Raw genomic sequence first — 19627 nt, forward strand, 5'->3', positions numbered from 1 at the left:
CAGGACTCACTGCCTCCCTATTGTGTTGGTCAGCTATTGGCCCATAACTCTGCATTATAAACCACCCTAAAACTAAGGGGCTCAACAATCTTCTCTTATTTTCCCTCCTGCATCTCCATGCCAGCTGGGGCTTAGCTCCAAACTGAGGTGGGCCAGGCCTCCTCCGCTGGTGTCTCATCCTCGGGGAAGAATGGGCTACTCAGGCAGTTCTCAGAGCAATAACGAAAATGCAGAGGGCAAGCCCCACCACACGTGCGTATTTCAAACCTCTGTTGTTGTATGTCTGCTAACATTCTTGTAGCCAAAGCTGCCAAGTCCAGAGTGGCAGGGCAGGGAAACACACTGCACACGCCGCAAGGCCATGGCTAGTGTGTAGGTGTGCGTGACTACCACCAGGGAGAGAAGACAGGGACCCGCTATTCAGTTTACACACCCATCATGAGTGTTGAGCTTAGAGAAATGCCTGAGGCCTCCCCAGGACAGTAACTGATAGTGTCCAACTCCTGAATCTACACCGGCCAGGTATCGATGGTCCATTCTGATCCTCTTGAAGATCTTTCCAAAAGTGGGATTTTCAGGAGTGCATGCACAAACATGGAAGCAAATCCTGCACACACACACACACACACATGCAAATTCGCATGTGCATGTGTGCATGTGTGCAGGTCCAGTTACATAGGACTTTCTCCAAAAAAGGTTAGTCTAAAGACTTTCAGAGGCTAAACTCCTCCATAGGAAAAGGATTTTTCTAACTGCTTTATAAATGACAAGAATCTTATCTCCTAATGACATCAGGACTTCCTATTATGCTGAGAAACAGCAGTGCCTTCTCTTCAGCCTCGTGTCTTCATAAGCAAATGACCTGCCAAAAATAAAGCAGCCAGGAGCCAGGCCCCAGTGTATCTCGGTATGTTCGTCTACACGCCGCACCCCCTCAACTGCACAGACTTTTGCGTGGAATATTCTTACTCCAGGGCTTCCATGCTCCCATTTTCTGTCTGGGTAGTTTTATCCCCCCAGTTGTATGTGGTTCAAATAAAGAAAAGCGGTCGGGAGAATCAGACCCTCACACAGCATGTGATCGTACACGTGGGCCAGACTGAAGACTGTACCTTAGCGGTCAAAATCTGGGCAACTGCTTCCAGCTCTGACACAAGGTCTGGTTTTATACCAAATGTCTCACTGTAAAGTTAGATAGAAAACAAACACATTTTGATGGTATCAGAAAACAGCCGAGGCATCTGGGACTTGGGCTAAAAATGGGACAGGAAAAAAATGCAATAGGATCAGGGTAACACTCTCCATGATTTCTTGCCCTAAGACAGTTGCTAAATTCTAAATAAAAAGGGCAGAACCTGGAGGCCAAGCATAAAGAAGCAGCTTAGAGACTCGCAGTGGTATCAAAACAAAATCTGGGGTTCATGGCTACCAAAAAAGCCAGGATTGGAAGGGCTCAGATCCTGGAGAAAAGAGAATTATTGAAAAGTGAGTTGATATTCCGCCCCATTTTTCCCATCAAGGCATTTGCTGATTCCTAAGCCATGAAGGTAAGAGATCAAAAGCCCAAGCAGATAAATTCTTTGGTTACTCTCTCCCCCTCCACCCACCTGCCCTCCTCCATCCCTCTGACATTCGTCAGTCTCATCTATGCTTCCATGTCATTGAACCTATTCTGTTCATCAGTTTATTAAGCTCTTTAGATTCCACGTATAAGTGAGATCATGTGATGTTTGTCTTTCACTGCCTGGCTTATTTCTCTTAGCATAATATTCTCCCGGTCCATCCATAGGGTCCCAAAGGGTACGAGATCCTTCTTCTTTACAGCTGCATAGTATTCCTTGGTGTAAATGTCCCACAGCTTTTTTATCCACTCATCTACTGATGGGCACGTGGGCTGTTTCCAGATCTTAGCTATTGTAAACTGTGCTGCTATGAACATCGGGGCACATATATTCTTCCTGATTAATGTTTTAGGATTCTTAGGATACCATGTATGCACAACCCAAGGACACGGACAATGGTGAAGAGAAGGACTGGGGAGGGGAAAGGGATGGGGTGGAATGGGTCATTGGGGAGAAAAAGGGACATCTGTAATATTTTAAACAAAAAAAAAAAAAATCAAAAAAAAAAAAATCTGGAGACAAAAAAAAGCCCAAGCAGAACCTGGCTGGGCGTGGCTCAGCAGTTGAGTGTCAACCTAGGATCCAGGAGACTGCTGTTCGGTTCCCCATCAGGGCGCATGCTCAGGTTGCAGGCTTGATCCCCAGTCAGGAACACACAGGAGGCAGCTAATCAATGACTTTCTCATCATTGATGTCTCTCTCTCTCTCACTGTCCCTTCCTCTCTCTGAAATCAGTATATTAAAAAAAGAAAAAAAAAAAAAAGCCCAAGCAGCAAAAGGCAGATTGGGGCCAAAAAGTGAAATAGTCTCATTGTGCTGAGGAGTCCAAAACTGGAAGTCAGGGCCCAGCAGGGAATCAGGGCTCTGAAAAATACCTCCAGGCTTTCAGTCGAGACTCCAGGGGACTGCAGATAGGATTAAGGACAAAGCAGAAATATATTAGCCTCATAAAACCTAAAACCCAGCCTCAAAATACCACATTCCCTGATTGGATCCTAGTGATCTGCCCCTACTATTTCTGCCAGAAGAAAATTAAATTATCTCTGGAGCAGGAAAACATCGTGTAGAGCTCCTACAATTGTTCACACACGTTGTCTAAAACTCAATAAAAAATCTACAACTGATGTCAATAAATAGAACCAAGTGACAGAAAATCAGAAGAAAATAGTAGGTTAGATTCACAGGGGATTGAGATCCTGGAGCTCTCAGACCCAGGCTATCAATATTATTAATATCCTAAGTGCATTAGTCTCCTTCATATCCTTTGATGGTTTGATAACTAGCTCATGTCCTTTTAGCACTGAAAAATATTCCATTGTCTGGATGCAGCACAGTCTGTTTATTTACTTTCTGCAGGACATCTTGTTTGATTCCAAGTTTTGACATTTAGAAATAATACTATTATAAACCTCCATTAACAGGTTTTTGCATAGAAATAAGTTCTCAACTGCTTTAGATAAGTATCAAGGCGCATAATTGCTGGACCTTATGGTAAACATATGTTGTGTTTTGTAAGAAACCAGCAAATTGTCTTCCAAAGCGGCTGTGCCATTTCACATTCCACCAGCAATGAATGAGAGTTTGCTGCTGCTCCACATCCTTGTCAGCATTTGGTGCTGTAGTGTTTTTGGAGTTTAGCTGTCCTAATAGGTGTGCAGTGGCATCTCACTGTTGGTTTAATTCACGTTTCTCTCTTGATATAGGATGTGGAAAGTCTCTAGGTAATGTCTCTAGGTAACAGGAGAATTTGGGGTGAACATTGCTGGTCGAAGACAGGAATGATTGTCCTTTTGGCTGAGATAGAAACCCGGATTCTGATGAAACAGATACAGACTGGAGGGCCCATGCTGCTGCAGACAGCTTTTAGGACTACCCGCCCGAAGAAGTGATGATAGCTTTGGAGACAAGTTTCGAGATCGCTATGATCCAGATCCATCTCATGATGGGTGCTGCCATGAGGACTGTGATGGCCCACACAGGGGTGTGGGTTGGCACGGGGCAGGGGTCACTATGATCACCGAGGCAGCAGACACTACGACAGAGGCTCTGATTCCAGGACAGAGTGGCAGAAGAGCATTTGGTAGTGGGGACTGTAGGGATGATGACTACAGAGGAGGGGGACACACTGTGAAGACAGATATGACAAACGAGATGATGGGACATGGAGTTCCAGAGATGATTATAGATGTGATAGAGGTTCATCCCACAGACCCAAACTGACTCCAAGCCCCAGAGTATCCCCAAGGAAGATGATTCCTCTGCCAGCAGCTCACAGTCCACCATTCAGTCTCTCCGTGGAGGGGCAAAGCCTGTTGACACAGCTACTAGAGAAGGAGAAACAGGGGAGCAGCTAAGGAAGGAACAGGAGACACTGCAGCGTCAGCTGAACTGAAACTAGAGGGTCAGCCTGGGAGAGACGGCCGAGCTGGGGAAGTGGGGGAGCTCAGCACCCGGCTGGTGGGCAGGAAGGGAGTCAGCGCGGGCTGGCACCTGGGCTCTACCTGCCAGAGATGCAGGAAGGAGAGTGGGAAGTCTCAGGAAAGCGAAACGCTCAGGGGGGAGACAGTCACTCTCCAACTTCAAAGCCCCCCAAACCCGAGTGGCCTCCAAAGGTAATGGGAGCCCCTCCACCAAAGGAGGATGTGGGGGTGCAGCGGAGCTCTCACCAACCTGCTTCAGCCCAGCGCTCAGACGGCAGCAACCCCTGCCAGGGGTGGGGTCGGGCAGGGGGCGTAGTTCCCACCGGCCCACCCTGGAAGGACCAGCAAGGAGAGATGACAACCGAGTGCACGCGATGGCTGCCTCTCAAGGCCAGAGTGGAAACTCCGGGCGTGTCCAGGGGACGGAGGGAGCCAAGACCACTGGAGGGAGTCAGACAGAGAAGATGGCAAAAGGGAGCAAGACTTCATCTGCGCCTGAGCCAAAGGAACCCAGAGAGACCCCAGCCTCGCTTCCAGCTCGGCGGGCAGGCCGCGGCCCCTCCATCACGGCCAAGACGAAAAGAGATTCCACCGAAGGGACCTCTGCACCCGCTGCCTCCTCTTAGTCTCTCTCTACCCTGGAACATCTGAGAGCAAATCAAACCTCTGTCGAGACAAGACAAAATACAACTCACCATCTCCTGGGGAAAAAACAAAGCAATAAGAAATGGGTCAACCCACCAAGATGACTTAACAATCCTGGGAGCGAAAGACTTTCTGGGACTTGGGACTTCCTGTTTTAAAACAGGGCAAGTCCCGGGCAAACTGAGCTATGCTGGACACCTTTTGGGGTGCAACAGACCAGAGATCCTGTGTGTCACAAATAAGCCCTAGGCTTCCTTGCGATCTCTGATCTGCGGCGTTTCCCACCCTGACTCCAACACAGCCCCAGTCCGCTCGCTGCCTGCACGCCATCCTGTGAGCACATGGGCTCGTACAGCTGCTCTCCTGGGGGTAGGCTCAGTCCCTCTCTAAGCTCCGGCCCCTAATGCTCCTAGAGCTCTGCCCTAGGACTTCATAGTAAAAGAGAGTGAAGGAAAAAATAGATTTCTATATCTATATCCATACCTATATAGTATTTATATTGCGCCAGAAGAATAAAACAGACCACAGGGTTGCCTCTGGGAAAACAGAGTGAGAAGATAGAAGGAAGACTTTTCCTTTTTTAGCAGCCTCATTGAGAAATAATTTAGATACCACACAATCCACCTATTTAAAGTGTACACTTCAATCGTTCTTAATATGTTGACAGAGATGTGCAACCAGGAGACAGACTTTTAAATGTCATCTTTTGTGTCTTTTGAATTAGAAATCATGATAGTACAACTACTACAATTTAAATTAATTAATTAATTAAAAAAATGAACAACAACAAAAAAGCTGCTATGCTCTTGTGGTCTATCATACAATTGGGTAGGATGCTTGTAAACTGACTCAGTGTTGCCCAGCGGGTGTGGCTCAGCCGTTCAGCATCGACCTAAGCTGAAGTGAGTCATCACAGACGGGGACCTTGGCCCTATCTGGCAGAGACGCAGGAAGGAGAGTGAGAAGTTCAGCAGTTCAGCATCGACCTATGCAGCATCTCCTGTCCAGGAGATGGAGGTTCGATTCCCGGTCAGAGCACATGCCTGGGTTTCGGGCTCGATCCCTAGCAGGGGGCGTGCACGAGGCAGTCGGTCAATGACTCATCATTGATGTTTCTCTCTCTCCCTCTCCCTTCCTCTCTCTGAAATCAATAAAAATTTATTTTAAAAAAACCCCACCTGACTCAGTGTTTTCCACTTGTATCATACATTTATTCAATCCTTCAACAAATATTTTATTTTATTATTATCTTTTATTAATTCTCACCCAAGGACATACTTATTGATTTTAGAGAGAGGAGAAGGGAAAGAGAGAGAAACATTGATGTGAGAGAGAAACATTGATCAGTTGCCACCCATATGTGCCCAACTGGGGATCGAAACCACAACCTTTCGGTATACTGGACCATGCTCCAACCAGCTGAGTCACACTGACCAGGGCCAATTCCTCCACAAATATTTTAAATGCCTCAGCAGTAGCTGACCTGCTTGGCACTGAGATTTCATACTCAGAAATTATTGTCTTCGGGAACATATGGTGTTCATTTTATATGTTTCTATCAAAATTGGAGGATCACCTGATCTATTTCCCTTTTTGCATTCTGCACCCCTCAGGTAGGTGGGGACACACATTTAGTACTTATGGGATGGATGCAAATGAAAATAGGGCTCAAGGCACAAAACTCCTCCTGGTTTTCACTGGGTGAGTAACTTTTGTTACCAACTATCAGAGGATGGAGGGGGCTCTTCTAAAACCATGGCCTGGGATCTGGGTCTTCCCCCTCTTGCCTTCCGGGGACCCTCTTTGCAGAGCATTGATTTCAGTGCACACCCAGGTCAGCAATCTCAGGCTCTTGTCCCAAGCACCGTGTGCAAGGGAGTGATCAAACATTTGGTCTCATAAGTCCCTCCAACTTGGCACAAGTTAAAAGACTTTTTAAAAGGTGTTTATGTTTATCTTCAGTGTCCTTTCTCAATTCTCTCTAATTTTCTACAATGAGCCTATGTTACCCATGTATTTTTTTAAGTTAAAAATAAATCACATTCCTGATGGTGCCTCCTACAAGAAGCCTTTTTTGACTCCTCCTTCACGTTCTCTAGGTACTTTTGGTTCCCTTCTTTTAGTTTCCATAAAACCCATGCTCTTACCATAAGGTATTTTAATCACCTGTTTAATTACCTGCTTCCCCCTTAGACTGTGATTTCCTTAGAGCAGGTGCTTTTCCTTTCACAAGGGCTCCTTAGGGCCTCACATAGGGCCTGGTGCACAGAAGGATCTTACATCTTTCCAGCTCCCCTAAGTACCCTGCCTTTTAACTCAGTCAACAACTGACTCCACACTTATTCTCAGAGAGTCCAAAGAAGACTTCTTACTAAGTGACATGTCTTACTAAGCCCTGAGTACCCAACACTATTCAATGAATATGAGAAAATGAGGATTCTAGAGGGACTTGATCTGCACACCCATCTCAGAAAATCTGGAAACCAAGGCAGGTTCTTAGGCATATGATTTAGGGAATGGCCATATTCCTCTGGAATGAAAGGTAAGGGGGAGGCAGTGGGGAGTTAGGGGCTTAAACTAGATCTTAAGACACAGTATAAATTGGGAGGTGGAAAGGCATGAGTCTCTGCTTTGGAAGACAAATTGATGGAGGGATAGAGCATCATATAAACACTGAAATTACACAAGTCCAGTTAGACATACAATACTTGGCAGAAAGGAAGGAGAAAGAGGGAAAGATACAAAAGTGGGAAGGGGTGGAGAAAGAAGACACCAGAGAACTAACCATTTAAATAATACAGGTTGTCATATTTTATTAATGTACAGGTAATGCTACCTAACATTCACTCAATGTTGCTCCTGAAGAACAGCATTTTAGCCACTGTAAGTAATGCTACATCGGTGCACAAATATCTCCCTGAGACCCTACTTCCAGTTCTTTTGTGTATATACTCAAAAGTAGAATTGCCAGGTCATACGGTAGTTCTATTTTTAATTTTTGAGGAAGCCCCATACTGTTTTACATTCCCATCGACACTGCACAGGGTTCCAGCTTCTCCTCAGCCTCTCTAGCACCTGTCATTTTCCTTTACAGTAGCCAGTCTAATGGGTGTGAGGTGCTATCTCATCTTTGTTGGATTTGCAGTTCCCTAATGTTTAGTGACGTCGAGCATCGTTTCATGTGCTTGTTGGCCATTCATTTATCTTCTTTGGAGAAATATCTATTCAAGTTCTTTGGTCACTTATGAATTGGGTTGTTTGATTTTTGTTTGGTAAGTTTTAGAAAATCTCTGTACAGTCAGGATATTAGTCTCTTATCAGATATATGAGTTACACATATTTTCTTTCATTCTGTGTATTGCCTTTTTATTCTATTAATAGTGTTTTTGATCCATAAAATTTAAATTTTTATGAAGTCTAATTTGTCTATTTTTCCTTTTGTTGCCTGTATCTTTGGTGTCATATCCAATAAATCATTGCTAAAGCTAAGGTCTTGAAGCTTTTGCCTTATGTTTTCTTCTAAGAGTTTTATAGTCTTAGGTCTTTGTTTCATTTTTAGTTAATCTTTGTATATGGTGCCAAATAAGATTCACCTTTGTTTAGTTTAGTTTTCCTAGCACCATTTGTTGAAAAGACTGTCCTTTCTGCATTGAATAGTCTTGGCACCCTTGTCAGAAACCACTTGACCATACATGTGAGATTATTTCTGGGCTCTCTATTCTATTACATTGGTCTGTGTGACTGTCTTTATTCTAGTACCACATTGTTTTGATTACCATAGCTTTATGGTAAGTATTGAAATCAAGAAGAGTGAGCCCTCCAGTGTCACATTTTTTTTTTCAAGATTGTTTTGGCTATTTGGGGTCATTTGGGATTCCATAAGAATTTTAGGGGGAGTTTTTCTATTTTTGCAGGCAAAAATAAATAAATAAATAAAATAAATAAATAAAAAAATCACTGGGATTTTGATTGGAATTGCATTGACTATGTAGATCACATTGAATAGTATCACTATCTTAACATATAAGTCTTTCAACCCATGAACATGGAGGCATTCTCATTTATTTATGTCTTCTTTACTTTCTTTCAGCAAGTTTTGTAGTTTTCATTGTATAAGTCTCTTACATCATCAGTTAATTCCTAAATGTTTTACTTCTTTCGGTGCTATTGCAAATGGAATTGATTTCTTAATTTCCATTTCAGATTTCATTGTCATTGTAGAGAAATGCAACTGATTTGTGTGTGTTGTTTTCTATCCTATTACATTGATGAATTCGTTTATTCTAACAGGTTTTTTTTTGTGTGTATGAAATCATTAGGGTTGATCAAAACTGGCTGTCAAGAGCCAAGATGGCACAGACTGAGTGGAAGGTACACTGACACTCTCCCAGGACCAAAATGGAATTACTACTAAAATATAGAAAAACTACCCAGAATAATCATCTGCAACTGAAGATGAGTTGCAGAGCACCCTCAGAACCAAGGAGGAAAAGTGGAGACCACATAGAGACTGGTATGAAGTGCAGAGGTGCAAGAGGGCTGGCTGGGCTCCCACAGGCAGCAGCTGAAGGTCCTGAGCAATATCTCAGCTGTGGGGGGTTCCCACTGAGCACTTTGGGCCTAAACCCCAGGCTGGGCTTCCCAGCCAAGAGGACCAGAACTGAGAAAGTTACCCACATAACATCTGGCTGTGAAAAGCAGATGGGGTTTTGTCTGCCAGAGAGAGATGGCTGGAAATGCAGGCACCCTCTTAAAGGGCCAATGCACAAAGTTTCGTGTGCAGCCACTCACCTTGGGCTCCAGCAGAAGCAGAGTGGACCAGAGCTGTGTGAGGAGGATCCAGGGGGGCTGGCTGGGAGAATAGATCTCAAAGGGCACCCATCTGGACCCTGGTGCTGAGTCATTCCCTCATAGGGCAGAGGACATCTTTCTCAGGCAGACATTTACCTTCCAAGCACCTTTTGCCTGGGGGGAAGCAATTGCCCCATCCAGCTGGGAAATCTCTAGCCCCATTCCATGGCTCATTAAGAGACTGAATAACAGCCTCTGGGTGCTTTGAGTCTTTGTCTGATTTGCTTCTGGACCCAGGGCTTGGAAAAACAGACCTTGGTGCACATCTTGGTCCTTTCCAAAGGCACCCATCCCCAGCAGAGGAAACTAGAAGCTATAGAGTGTGGAAAACTTCAAATGGCACTCAGGGCCAGTCACATACAGCATCTGACATTGGCTTGCACCAGAGATCATACAAAAAGACTGGGAGTCCTCGCAGATCTACCTAATACATAGAACCAAATCCAAACAGGCAGCCAAAATGGGAAGATAAAAACAAGCTCCAAATGAACGAACAAAAGAACTCTACAGAAGAAGAGCTAAATGAAATGGAGATAAGCAATCTATCAGATAGTTCAGAATAATGATTATAAAGATGCTCAACAGCATGAAAAGAGATATAGAAACTATAAAGGAAATTAAGAATGAAGAGTAGAAATAAAAAAAAAAATACATTGGAAAGAATAAACAGCAGATTAGGGGAAGCTGAGGATTGGACCAGCGAATTAGAAGACAGGGGAGAAAAAAATCACTCAATCAGAGAACCACAATGTAAAAACAATTAAAAAACAGGAGGACAGTTTAAGGGAGCTGTGGGACAACATGAAAGGTAATATTTAAATCATAGGAGTGCCAGAAGAGGTCAAAAGTAAGCAAGGGTTAGAGAATCTGTTTGAAGACATAATGGCAGAAAACTTCCCTAACCTGGTGAAGGAAAAAGTCACACAAGTTCAGGAGGCACAGAGAGTCCCAAGCAAGAAGAACCCAAAGAGGCCCACACCCAGACACATCATAATTAAAATGCCAAAAATCCAAGACAAAGAGAGAATCTTCAAGGCAGCAAGAGAAAAGCAACCTGTTACCTACAAAGGAGCTCCCATAAGGCTGTCAGCTGACTTCTCAGAAACTCTACAGGCCAGAAGGGAATGTCGTGAAGTATTCAAGGTAATGCAAAACAAGGATCTGAAACCAAGACTACTCTATCCAGCAAGGCTATCATTCAAAATAGATGGTGAAATCAAGAGTTTCCCAGACCAAAAATGGCTAAAGGAGTTTATCATCCCCAAACTAGCATTGCAGGAAATGTTAAAGGGACTGCTGTAATAAGAAGCTGAAATAGAGAGAAAGAGAAACATAGTAATAAAGAAAGAAGATGGCAATAGATAAATACCTATCAATAATAAGCTTAAATATAAATGGATTAAATTTTCCAATCAAAAGACATAGGGTAGTGGAATGGATAAAAAAAAAGACTCAAATATATGCTGTCTACAAGAGACCCACCTCAGAACAAAAGACTCACACAGGCTGGGGAAAAACAAACAAACAAACAAACAAACAAACAAACAAACTTCTGGAGGACCTTAAAGGAGAAACTGACAGCAATACAATCACAGTAGGGGACCTTAACACCCCACTGACTTTACTGGATAGGTCCTCAGACAAAAAATCAACAAGGAAAGAGTGATTCTAAGTGACACACTAGATCAGATGGATTTAATTGACATTTACAGCATATTCCACTCCAAAGCTGAAGAATAGGCATTCTCCTCAAGTGCACATGGGACATTCTCAAAGACAGACCTCATGTTAGGACACAAAACAATTCTCTACAAGTTCAAGAAGATTGAAATCATATCAATCATCTTCTGGTATATTTACACAATGGAATACTATGCAGCTGTAAAAAGGAGGGATCCCTTACTCTTTGAGACAACATGGTGGGACCTGGAGAGTATCGTGCTAAGTGAAATAAGCCAGTCAGAGAAAGACAAGTGTCACATGATCTGATTCATGTGGAATCCAATGAACAAAATAGATCCAGAGACATAGAAGCATGGAACAGGCTGACGAATCTCAGAGGGAAGGCGGGGTGGGTGGGTGGGGAGAGATTAACTCAAGAATTTATATGCATGTATGCATAACCCATGGACACAGAGAGTAGTTGGGTGAAGGCCTGGGAGGAGGGGTACAGAGTGGAGTGGCTCAATGGGGGAAAAAGAGGACATTTTTAATAATTTCAACAATAAAGATAAATTTGAAAAAATCATTAGGATTTTCTACGTACAAGATCATACAATCTGCAAAACAGAGACAATTTTACTTCTTCCTCAAGTGATTTTATTGCACAGTTGTGGAGCCAGGGTTGAGAGTCTCTTCAGTTGATCTTAATGCCTAATCAGTGCTCCTAGTGTTACTTCATGCTATCCTGAGTGTGACTCTGGTGTTTAACAATAAATATTTGTTGCTTTGCCAGATCTTCCCATCCTTGCCCAGTGGGTGTGGTGCTTGTGTTTCTGTAGCTTGTCTGGAAGAGCTGCTGCCAAGTGGGCCCTCCGTGTTTAGGCTAATTACACGGCTAGTGTGACTAACCGTGGCTAGTTACAAACACACAGGCTAGGAGCCGCTGGGCAGCTTGGACAAGTGCAAGTGCGGTGCTGTGGATACCAACCCACTCTGTTTATCATGCATCCATTTGAAACACTATAGTAAAGGTATTTCCTACTTGGCTGAATCTAAATCTGATAAGCTTATCTGGCTTTCTGCTCATTATATTTAATTTCTTATCTATGGCATACTTTGATCCTGACTTTTATGCTTCAGCACCAGGTCACAAGCATGGGTTTGGACTGTAGTAGCAATCTCAGTTCATAACCTACACTCCAGATGGCGTGGCTAGAAAGCAATCCTGCAAAACCAATTCCATCCTTCCCTAGGGGAGCATTTGACCATGGCCTGAGAGCTGGCCATGTGTGTACTTGTTGTGACTATGCGTTCCATCTTTGGACAAGGATCATCTGCAGTTCGTGTTTTGTTCTTTATCTGCTGCTATGAGTAGTTTTGTTTTTGTTCATCTTGTCCCACTGGGAAAAGTATAACACAGGAAATCTTTTCCTGCCATGGGGATGTTACATTAGCCAGGAGGCAATTTCTTTTATCTGTAGAGTGACTGAGATCTGTGTGAGTCGAGATCTGTTAAAATCATTAATAGTTTTCTTTGCTGTTTAATTTCTTTCTCTTTTAAAAAATATGTCTTTATTGATTTCAGAGAGGAAGGGAGAAGAAGAGAGAGAGACAGAAACATCAATGATGAGAGAGTCATGAATTTGCTGCCTCCCGCATGACCCCTGGTGGGGATCCAGCCCGAAACCCAGGCATGTGCCCTGACTGGGAATTGAACCTCGATCTCCTGGATCCTAGGTCGATGCTCAGCCGCTGAGCCACGTTGGCTGGTCTGCTGTTTAATTTCTTATGTAGAGACCTATCAACTGTAATGATTATTGGTTGTGCATTATGTGTGGCTCTTCCAATGAGTTATTAAACTGTCTCAGAATCTATAAAAATAACACCTTGAAATATGGTTCAATTTATGAAGTTATGGTTCCTTTCATTTCTCACTGTTTGCTATTCATGTTGTCTCCAGCATGGATCCTCCGGTCACCTGCAGATATTTTAGAGATATAATCCAGAGTATTCTACTTTATGGTTGGCAAACAGGCTTTGCCAACAGCTCGTGTCAGCTGATTGTGACAAATTAGCAGAACCCAGTGCCCACCTTTGACTTGGTTGCTGGTTCCTCTCTTCTTGGTTATGGTGACAATTAGGCGTAGCCTCTCCACGAGGGGCATGCTCCTGTGTATATAAGCAGCTGCTCTCAGGCTGGCTCATGTCCACCGAGAGCACACGTGGTAAAGCCACAGAGCAGCCATGTTCGGATTTCCCCTTCTAACTGGGAAAATCAAACTCAGATTGACTAGGAATGGAAGAAAGCTTATTGCCTTCAATCTACAGAAAGTAGGACTATAGATGAGATGCTTGCAAATATTTTATCCTTCACCGTTGAACCAAACTGGTCTGTGTAACATACATGGGGACTCGGTGTCCCCATGGAAGGATATACATGATGTGAACTTGTGGAATTTTGGACCTACTATTTCCCAGCTTATTTTATTTTTATAAAACTATGTGGCATTTTAGTTAAGCATTATGCTCATTAGACCAGCAAAATGTTCCTAGTGATTTTAGCTCCATGAGTCGGTAATGTTTTGGTTCATACAGAGTTAAAGATGCTTTGTTTTCATTTTTAAAACCTTAAATTCATTTAGGAACACTGATAACATTCAGAAAACCACAGTATGTTTCTATATTTGGTACTTAGTAGTAGGTCTTCAGCCCAAATCTAATAGCGGGAAAAGATAAGAACAAGTCTCTTCCAGCAGGAGATGACAAATGATTACAGAACAATATACAGTTGCCAGCTATTGGCTTCTCCTCCCTGTGGAAATGCCTATGCCCTCACGTGTGCTAAGAGAGCTCATATATATATATTTAGATTCTCTACTATTCTGGCTTTATGGAACTGATCTTGGTAAACGGTTTTTAATTTCCTTTTAAAAAATATTCTATTGAGACTTGATAGATTATAAATGCAGCTCACCCACTGGCATGATTCACTGTTTAAATGTGGCATTTCCCCCCCTTCAGCTGCAAGTTGCAGAGATTTGGTGCCAGTGAACTATGATTATATGAATGTATGTGACAGTCCCAGTCTTATGACGATCAACTTCTTTATCAGAGAATTTTACTTTGGAATTGAGACTCTCATGAATCTCACTATGAAATTACTACTGTGAACCTCACAGCAAAACTAGCTTCCTGATTCCATTTGTCCTCTCTTTCTTCCTTCCCCTCTATCTCTTTCTGTGGAGGGGAAAGAGCTGTGTTTTTTTAATTTCACATGGGATAGAGAAATAGAAAGTCTCTGACCCCCCACTTGCCCGCCTCCCCATTTGAAGAATGTTTTGATATACACACCTTACTGAGCACACACTCCCTGTAACATGACTCTCGGTAATTTCGGAGGTTTACTGACAAATATAAAAATCCCTTTGACTTTAACATGGTTGTTTTATAGATCACACCTTTTCATAAATGTGGATATTTTCTTCTATTTCTTTTTCACTTTGTCTCTATTTAGTCTGGTGGCGCTGGTGAAATTTACTTGCTGAGTTTTTTGTTGTTTTTTGTATTTTCCACTGAATAAAGTTTGTGCTCAAATAAAGAGTGTATCTTAAACATTGTTTATGGGATGGATTACACTTGGATAAAATAGGCATCTTTGTGTTGATATGTAATTAAATTCATAACCATTATTTATGAATGTAATCATTGTAAAATTTAATTATAGTGTATTCCTTTGTTGAATTTCAGTCTCCTGCTTTGTAAAAATAGCTATGTAATGCTATGTAATTGACATTTAAGTTTTTTAATTTGTAAATTCTAATAATTGTCATTCAGGTTATTAGAAATGAGGAGTCAGGAGTAAACTTTTGGTTCTGTAGACACTTTAAAAATTGTAAAGGTCGAGGTATATTCGATGATTTTCTCTCAAACAAAAATAAACAGTGAAAATAGGTAAGAAATTGATGCAGAAAAATGTGGGTAGTGATTCCATGTTTGTTAATAAGTTGCCACCATAGAGGTCAGAGAATGAACTAATGAAGTGAAGGTAACACTATTTTTTTTTTTTTTTTTGTATACCTTGTTCTGTGTCATCTGTAAAATTGAACTGGATAAAGTATTAATTTGGGTCCAGCTGGTGTGGCTCAGCGAATGAGCATTGACCTATGATCCAGGAGGTCATGGTTCAATTCCCAGTCAGGGCACATGCCTGGGTTGCAGATTTGATCCCTAGTAGGCGGCGTGCAGGAGGCAGCCAATCAGTGACTCTCTCATCACTGATGTTTCTACCTCTCTCTCCCTCTCCCTTCATCTCTCTGAAATCAATAAAGACATATCAAAAAAAAATTTTTTTTAATTTAAGTATTAATTTGGGCTGGGATTACAGTTTTGTTTTAAAGTTTCTTAGCTAATCCTTTTGCTGCTTTATTGTCCTGTACACAAGAATGAAATTAAACTGATATAAGAAAATAACTAATAATTATATACAAAACGACAAATTTGGACCACAGGCTTTCTTCACCTTATACAGTACAGTAAAAAAAATATTCTGGAAAAATATAAAGATAAGTATTTGTCACTTAAAATAAGCCCCAAACTCAAGCCTATAATTCCATCTGTTTTCATCAGAGAGAAAACGATCTGTTCCAGTGTTGACTATGTTTCACTTAAGAGTTTATACATCAGATTCCAAGATGATGGTGGACTGAGTGGAAGCTACACTGACACTCTCCCAGGACCAAAATGGAATTACAACTAAAATAGAGAAAAACCATCCTGAATAATCAACTGCAACTGAAGATGAGTTGCAGAGCACCCTCAGAACCAAGGAGGAAAAGTGGAGACCACATAGAGACTGGTAGGAACTGCAGAGGCATAGAGGGCTGGCTGGGCTCCCACAGGCAGCAGCTGAAGGTCAGGAGGGAGATCTCAGCTGTGGGGGGTTCCCACTGAGGACTCTGGGGCCTAAACCCCAGGCAGGGCTTCCCAGCTAAGAGCACCAGAACTGAGAAAGGTGCCCACATAACATCTGGCTGAGAAAAGCAGCAGGGTTTCTGTCTGCCAGGGAGAGACAGCTAGAAATGCAGACACCCTCTTAAAGGGCCAATGCACAAAGTTTCGTGTGCAGCCACTCACCTTGGGATCCAGCAGAAGGAGGGCAGAGTGGGCTAGAGTGGTGTGAGAAGAATCTGGGGTTTCAGGCTCTGCAGATGGAGATCAGAGGTTGGCCATTTGGATTCCTGTGCTGAGTCATTCCCCCATATAGCAGAGGACATCTTTCTCAGGCAGACCTTTGCTAGACAGGTAGCTTTTGCTCTGGGGAGAACAATTGCCCTACTCACTGGAAAACCACTCACACCACCCTGTGGAGTTTATGCCTTGCTGTAGTCAGCAGCCTGAGGCTCATTAAGAGACTATGATCAATCAACCTGCAGGCAGAGGTGGACCTCTGGGAGCTTTCAGTCTTTGCCTGATCTGCTTCTGGACTCCAACGTTGGAAATGCAGACTTTGGTGTGCATCTTGGTCCCGTCCAAATGCACCCAGCCGCAGCAGAGAAAACAATAAGCCAGCCAGCAGAGGGATCCACAAGCCGTAGGTTGTTGATAATTCCAAACAGGGTACTCAAGGCCAGTCACAAAGAGCGTCTGACATTTGCCTGCACCACAGACCCTCCAAAAAGGCTTAGACTCCTAGCAGACTTACCTAATACATAGAAACAACCCAAATAGGCAGCCAAAATGGGGAGACAGAAAAAACAACCCCAAATGAAAGAACAAGAGAAGTCTCCAGAAAAAGAGCTAAATGAAATGGAGATAAGCAATCTATCAGATATAAAGTTCAGAATACTGAAAGTAAGGATGCTCAACAGCTTGAGAAAAGATATAGAAACTAAACAATGACCAGTCGGAAATGAAGAATGACATAGCAGAAATAAAGAATACACTGGAAGGAATAAACAGCAAATTAGAAGAAGCTGAGGATCAGATCAGTGAATTATAAGGCAGGGTAGAAACAATCACTCAATCAGAGAACCAAAAAAAAAAAACCAATTAAAAAACAGGAGGACAGTTTAAGGGTGCTGTGGGACAACATGAAAGGTAACAATATTTAAATCATAGGAATGCCAGAAGGGGAAGAGAATAAGCAAGGGTTAGAGAATTTTGAAGAAATAATGGAAGAAAACGTTCTTAACCTGGTCAAGGAAAAAGCCACACAAGATCAGGAGGCACAGAGAGTCCTAAGCAAGAAGAACCCAAAGAAGCCCACACCCAGACACATCATAATTAAAATGCCAAAAATTCAAGACAAAGGGGGATCTTAAAGGGAGCAAGAGAAAAGCAACCTGTTACCTACAAAGGAGCTCCCACAAGGCTGTCAGCTGACTTCTCAGAAACTCTACAGGCCAGAAGGGAATGGCATGAAGTATTCAAGGTAATGCAAAACAAGGATCTGAAACCAAGACTACTCTATCCAGCAAGGGTAACATTCAAAATAGATGGTGAAATAAAGAGCTTCCTAGACAAAAAAAGGCTAAAGGAGTTTATCACCACCAAACCAGCATTGCAAGAAATGTTAAAGGGACTGCTGTAATAATAATAAGAAATATAGAGAGAAACACAGGCATAAAGAATTAAAATGGCAATAAATAAGAACCTATCAATAATAACCTTAAGGACTTTAAGGAAGAGATCAACAGCAATACAGTCATCATTGTGGACTTTAACACTCCACTGACTTCACTGAACACTCCACTGACTTCACTGGATAGATCTTCCGGACAAAAAGTCAACACAGTGACTCTAAATGGCACACTAGATCAGATGGATTTAACTGATATTTACAGAACATTTCACCCCAAAGCTGCAGAATATACATTCCTCTCAACTGCAAATGGGTCATTTTCAAAGACAGACCACATGTTAGGACACAAAACAAGTCTCTACGAATTCAAGAAGATTGAAATCATATCAAGCATCTCAGATCACAAGGGCATGAAATTAGAAATCAACTACAGTAAAAATTCTCAAGAACATTCAAACACATGGAGGCTAAATAGCATGTTATTAAACAATGAACGGGTTACCAATAAGATCAAGACAGATATCAAAAACTTCCTGGAAACAAATGAAAATGAACACACAACAACCTCAGATCTATGGGACACAGTGAAAACAGTCCCAAGAGGGAAGTTCATAGCACTGTAGGCCTACCTCAAAAAGTAAGAACAATTTTTAGTAAACTATCTAACCCTACAACTTAAAGAATTAGAAAGCTCCCCTGTGAAGCCGTCTGGACCAGGGCTTTTGTTTGCTGGGAGTTTTTTTTTATTGCTCCTTCAATTTCATCAGTTGTTATTAGCCTATTCAGGTTTTCTGATTCTTCTTGAGTCAGTTTTACATGATCTCACTCATATGTGGAATCTAATAAACAAAATAGACTGAGGAACAAACTAGATCCAAAGACATAGAAGCTTGGAACAGACTGATGAGTCTCAGTGGAAAGGCGGGGTGGGAGAGTGGGTGGGGAGACATTAATCAAAGAACTTATATGCATAACCCATGGACACAGACAATAGTGTGGTGAAGGCCTGGGGTGGGGGTGGGGGTGGGGGAGTGGATTCTGGGAAGAGGGGATCAATGGGGGGGAAAAGAGGGATATCTGTAATACTTTCAACCATGAAGATAAATTTAAATAAATAAATATGAGTTTATATGTCTGTATACTCTTCTTTCTGGTATTTAAAGGGTTTCAAATGTGATTAAAAATCCACCCATGACCCCTTCTCCTATCCTAAATAGGTACCACTTATATTAGTTTCTTGTGAATTCTTTCAGAGTTTCTTTATGCAAATTCAGCTAATGCAAATATTTATTTTCTCACTTTCTAATAAACATACTATGCTCTATACTTCATTTTTATTTCTCTTTTTTAAAATTTAAGAATATTTTGGTATCTTAGCACCCAAAGGTTTAAATACCAATTAAATACCAATTTTCACTTAAAAGAACCAGAAATTTTTGAAGAAACAGGTCATTTCAGATTAAACCAAGAAGTGTAAAAGGTGATCTGGAATACCTTGTGTCACAAGAAAATAAGCAGACTCTCAAAGACCAGCGAAGCCTGAAGAAGATCCTTCTGGAAAAGGTTGTTCAATATGAGTATCAGCAGGATTGAAAATCATTACATATATTCACACCCATAATTTTAAATGATACTCCACAAATGTCACCTTTAGAGGATTTTAGAGGTCCCCATTCACTTAAAACTGGGTAAATTGGGGTGGAGAGCTTAGTGAATCAAGCATTTTTATACTAACTATACCATTGAGTAATCAAATACAATGAGGAAGGTTTGTTTTTGTAGAAGTATTCTAGCTAATTAAGAAGGAATGATAGAGCTAGAATTTTGCTATTCTGCACCTCTGAGGA

The 19627-nt window shown here is 42.1% G+C and overlaps 1 pseudogene across 1 annotated transcript; it reads left to right on the forward strand.

Moving 5' to 3' along the window:
* Window positions 1-12202: 12202 nt before the first annotated feature.
* On the forward strand, window positions 12203-19373 carry LOC308560986 (ethanolaminephosphotransferase 1 pseudogene; annotated as a pseudogene). Its single transcript has 2 exons — window positions 12203-12697; window positions 19239-19373. The product of its transcript is annotated as an ethanolaminephosphotransferase 1 pseudogene (transcript).
* Window positions 19374-19627: the final 254 nt, after the last annotated feature.

Source organism: Miniopterus schreibersii (assembly GCF_964146895.1).
Source record: "Miniopterus schreibersii genome assembly, chromosome: 8".
In the NCBI taxonomy this organism is placed as follows: Eukaryota; Metazoa; Chordata; class Mammalia; order Chiroptera; family Miniopteridae; genus Miniopterus; species Miniopterus schreibersii.